Here is a 5,701-nt window from a genome sequence, read left to right as displayed (position 1 = left end):
CTTGATTTTCAATGTCATTTTCTTGTTAGTGTTTTAGCTTCCATTGGATCTTGAAGGTGGTTGAAGAAGAGTGTTAATGCAATATAGATATCCGAAGATATGGTCTTCGTGGTCAAGTCTTAGATATTCATTTTGCATTTTACGGATGTCGGTGTTGGATGTCAGAAATATGAGCATAATGTTCGAGGCTTAAGCATATTATGGATCATAAGAATTGGTGTTGAGGTGAACTTATTTGAAATTGTTAGTAGGAGGAAGTTGGTTGAGTCTTGAAAGTTTGCATTCTTGGACTTAGAGTCATTCTTTCTTTAGGATGGAATTTCCCACAAATTTTCTTAGACTTTTCCAATAGCTGATCTGTTAATCATTTTGTCCGAAAACTTTTCTGTTTTTATAAGCTAGTACAAACTAGTGAAAAGGTTGAAGTTGACTTTAGTTAGCTTAGACCTTAGTATGTATGTTGTAACCTGAAAGGGATCTTAACTTTTGGGGCTAAGGCAATTAAATTGGATAGAGTCTAAAGTTGGTGTAGAAAAGTGGTCGTTGCATTTTTTTAGGAAGGGTGATCTTGTGCCTTTCTTCTGTAGTATTATGCTTGGTAGTAGATTGCATTTTACATTTCATTAAACTCTATGAGAGTAGTGAGTTTTCATTAATCTTGACTTGGTTTTGGTGGCCTTGTGCCTTGGTTGAGGATGGTGATGTCCAATTTAGTTGTTTAAGATTGAGATATTGGTACCCATCCTATAGCTTTATCTATGAGGAGGTTGTGTATTAATATAGGTCCATCTCATGGTCTTCACTTTAGTTTCAACTAAGTATTGATTATGCATAGCTAACCTCTTTAAAGCATGCTTAGAGCTATTGGCTAAATGCATTAGTGAGCTTATTACGGTTGAGTTGGATTCGAGTGGTCATTTAGTTCATGCTTGTTCATATTTCTATATCTTGTATCTAAGGTATTACGTTCATGTTGCACAAGTATGTGACTCAATGACATGAGTTTAGTATTTGGGTCTTGTGAAAGCAAGTTGAAGAGTGATTGCTAATTGCTTTGCATTTAGTGATTGTTTATACACTTTGTCAAGGATTGTTAACACTTGCCTCACTCAATGAATTTTTATTGGTGATAGGCTTGTTTTACCAGATGGTATTGTGGAGCATTGTATCATTAAACTTATATGGGTTTTCCATATTGGCATATCAACTCTACCTCTATCGATATTATTTGGTTGCATTTAGTCTATAGTGTTAAATTTCATTGAGTTTTAGATATGGTGAATCACTTCTTGATGATGTGTTATCTAAAACAAAGTATTGTTGAAAGATTGGTCTCAGATATTAATTAAGGTATCTTCGAATTTGGTTAGTTTGGTTGTTAGAGAGATTTGAATAGTGATTCACTCATGCTTTCTATTAGCTTTATTATTGTGTTGATGGCATTAAAGCGATGCATTATTATTGACATTATTGGTATTGAGATTTGAGTGAAGTGAGATGTCTCTCCTTATGATTGATATTGAGTTTCATTAGTCTTGATAAAGATAGTGTTGATGATTTAGTTGTAGCTTTGTGTTATTGGCATTTGTGCATTTTCTAATTAACAATTGTATTGACGTTCAAATGAACTAAGTAGCAAGTTGAGTTAATTGTATTCTAAATGGGATTGTTTAGTAGTGTTGCAAATGTGATTTCGGGTATTGAAAGTTACCTATTATCTAGTCCTTACGGACACTCTTTACTTACTGCCACGACGGCAGGAGGTAAGTATTGCTAGACCCTTTATCAATCCCTCTTGTGCTAGTGGAGTTAATTGGACATTTCGAGTGTATTTAAACCAGACGAGCATAAAAACAGAATTCCTAAGGGCACTAAGGAAGGAAATCCTAAATTGTCATTTAGTCAAGTATATATGGTGACGAGAAATTCATGATGTTCACTTACACTTGCTAGTGTTGGGAACCCCTGCAATATTGAGCTTGGTCTCTCAATAATCGCTATATGATAGCTTATCATGCCCTTTGTGTTAGTTTCATTCTGGTCTCAAATGCTATTTATGGAAAGTGTTTAGATTTGTTCATTTGGCATATCTATAGAATGTAGAAATTGTTTTAAATATAATGGTGTTCGTCCCGTGTCTAAATTCGCAATCTAAGGTCATTCCATACTTAGTAAGCTTCAAGCTTGTCCTAGAGACTAATTCTTGATACTAAGGGAGGCTTAAGCCCAAAGTGTGTGTTCTTCAAGGGGGGGAGGCTATAGGGGTTCCAAATGTATAGTGGGGATAATGGGTAGGTTGGGTATGATTGACCAATCTAAAGCATAGTGTAACTTCTGCTTGCATGCTTGTCTTTGTTCTATGTCCAACTTGGTTCACCTTACCATAACACTTGATAGATTTTATTGTATTGAGCAAGGAGCCCTTTAGACAAGACTTAATACTATCTTTTCTAGTGAGCAAAAAACCCATGCCATTTGTTTTATTTCACTCCCTTTACTTCCATCATTTTAATCTCCTTCATACTTTTTATTGTGTTTTGTTTTTGATATTTTATTCCCATCTTCAGATCCCTTGAACAATCATAATGTTGTAACAATTAACTAGCTCAAAAAGTATGCTAATCTCTTTAACTTTGACATGCCATATAGGGCTAAGATTGCAAAATGTCATTTTATTTCAATTAAGAATGCTCATCTAATCAAAGTTTTTGTTTAATGTGGGTCACCAAAGGAGATTAAAATTTAAAAAGATGTTCAAGAAGGATGTTGTATGAAAGTCTCAAAGTGCTTGCATATGAGATAAAATTTGATTGGAGGTATTTGATTTTACATTGACTATTGATGGTATAGTGACCAAACATAAAAATTATATTGGGTTTGCAGTGTTATTATGTATAGTTTTATTTATTAATCCAATTGATCAATTGAAATATTATAATTTTTAAATATGTTTTGTGAGTGCATGGAATATGGAAAGGGAATACAGAAATGTGCATATCCATTAGCCCAAAAACCCTAGCTTATATACAGGAGCAAGTGGTCTAGATTGAAACCAATCCGACGGCTACCAAAATCCCACTATGCTAATATTATGTGAGACACAAAATCCCTAGGCCCCCAAAGTGGAGCTGGAAAGGGTGCCACGTGGTAGTGGCGGAAGCGAAAGCCAAACGAGCATAACATGTTTGGACTAAAAGCTCCGACTTGGAAGGTCGAGAGCGGGAGTGGAACTCCCAACAAAGTGCTCAAGGAGCAAGCACGAGGCAACCAATAAGAAAAGCTCCAAAAAGGGACCCAAAAAGGACCAACACATGACACGTGGAAGTGTCCGAGATGGAGTCCGAGGGGGACCCGAATTGGAGTCCGAGATGGACCCGAAGTGGAGTCCGAGATGGACCCGAAGTGGAGTCCGAAGTGGAGTCCGAGATGGAGTCCGATATGGAGTCCGAGATGGACCCGAAGTGGAGTCCGATATGGAGTCTGATATGGAGTCCGAGATGGACCCGAAGTCGAGTCCGATATGGAGTCCGAGATGGAGTCCGAGATGGACCCGAGATGGAGTCCGAGATGGAGTCCGAGATGGACCCGAGATGGACCCGAGATGGAGTCCGAGATGGAGTCCGAGATGGACCCGAGATGGACCCGAGATGGAGTCCGAGATGGACCCGAGATGGAGTCCGAGATAGACCCGAGATGGAGTCCGAGATGGACCCGAGATGGAGTCTGAGATGGAGTCCGAGATGGAATCGAGACCGGGACCGAGACCGAGACCGAGACCGAGACCGAGTCCGAGTCCGAATCCGGGACCGAGACCGAGTCCGAGTCCGAGTCCGAGTCCGAATACTAATACAGGCAGTTGGGTGAAAGCCCAAAGCGATCGTCCCCCAGGGGGGGGGGGGGGGGGGGGGGGGCCTTCCGGGGTTTCCAAAAATTTTATAGGGAAAGTTTGGGGTTTGGACCCCCAGGGACCCCTTTTGGCCAGAAAAAGCCCTTTTGGCCCCGGAAGGCCCAACCCAGGTTTGGGGGAGGGGCTGCCCCCTGGGAAGCCCCAAATTAAAGTGAACACGGACCGACAAGCGGGGTAGCTTGGTGAAGTGTTCAAGAGCCGGCTCTAGTTCCCCCGGGAGATCGACTAGCCGATGCTCCCAGTCCAAGTGTGGGTGGCACTACCTACTTGGATACCAGGCGTGGCTCAACGGAACCTCGCTCTAAGCCCATGGCTAGAGCACCCAAGGGCGGAAGGCGGGGAGAGTACCCAGGTGGCTCGTGTAAGGCCACGGTGTTCCGAAATGTTGTCCCAAAGGCAAAGACTTTGGAAAGGAAGAGGAGCAGTCCTCTGGGGTAGTGACCAAGGACACAGTCGAGTGGTGAGGAAGTCCCAGAGGACTGTGGGACTTAGTGGTCGGGCCTGTGGGCCTCGATCCAGTGGCAGTGTTGGCGAACACAGCCATGGACGAAAAGGGACTTAGTGGGGACTGGAACGGAGATATTGGGGAAGGCTAATCCCATGTCGGTGGGCATCCTAAGGATGCTAAGGAGTGGATCTGGGATGATCACTCATGGATGGATGGCCCAGTCTTTGAGTGACGGGACTGGGATGTAGGTGGTGTCAGACCATCGTTGTGACCAAGGTGAATAGGCATGGCCTTAGCGTAACAGGCTGATATGTTGGTGGTACCTTGGGGTGTCGGTCATGGGATCGGACACGTGGAGCACTTGGACCAAGTGCACGAAGTTGAGTGGTAGGGATGCCACTCTCGGGGCTAGTAAGCCCAAGTCCAAAATAGGACTTACGGAGGTTGTGAGTGAGACTCCTCCAAGTGGTCGGAGGTGCGGTTAAGTGACTAAAGTAAAATGGAAAATTTAGTCGCTTACAATTTGGTATTGGAGCTGTTCCTTAGTCCGAATTTTATTGGTGCTCAAGTATATCACCATTGATATTGGCATTGGAAGGTCTTAGGAGTGGGCTTATCCTTGAGGAGTAGCATGCCGAGAGGACATGGCTCTCCACTCAAGTTCATGCGTGACTTGGGCGCGATGTGGTGGATAGAAAAGGGGCCGATAAGGGAACGACTTTGGGATCTGGGGAATAGTATATGGTTTTCCTCAAAGAGTTGAGGATGTGATCCAGATGAGCGTTTGACTCAGTAAATGGCTAATGTAGTTGTGGTAAACAACTAAAGTTGGGATCACAGGAAAGATAAAGACTCCAAAGCAATAAGGGAGTCACAAGATTATCCTCATATAGTTGAGGTTGGTGCTCATGAATGTGAGACCAGAAGTAATGACCGTGGGAGGTCAAATACGGAAGAGGACTCAAGTCCTTGAAATGGTAGCCGGGGCTACCTTTAATAAATGCTGGAACAACCCAAGGAGTTGGGGGGTGTACTTAGAGATGAGTTGGTATTCTCATCACATGGACAAGTAGTCCTAAGGGGCAGAGGTTGCCCTAGAGAACAAAAACAAGTGTCAGAGTAACACTTGTGAAAATAGTCCTTCTGAGTAGGACAGGAATGCAGGAAGTGTATTCCAGTGAGCTAGTGCCTCACAAGTGGGGCCTTACGGGTCTATGGATTAACCAAGTCCAAAACTGCTGGATGACTCAAGTAGAGTCAAGGAATGGTCCTAAAAGGACTGATTGAAGCATTTGGACTGAGGTGTGTTGTACCCCACGAAGGATGGGGGGGGGGATCATAGGATC

The sequence above is a fragment of the Selaginella moellendorffii genome, unplaced genomic scaffold, assembly GCF_000143415.4.
Source record: "Selaginella moellendorffii unplaced genomic scaffold, v1.0 SELMOscaffold_56, whole genome shotgun sequence".
NCBI classification, from domain to species: Eukaryota; Viridiplantae; Streptophyta; class Lycopodiopsida; order Selaginellales; family Selaginellaceae; genus Selaginella; species Selaginella moellendorffii.
Note: the sequence above shows the minus strand (reverse complement) of the source record.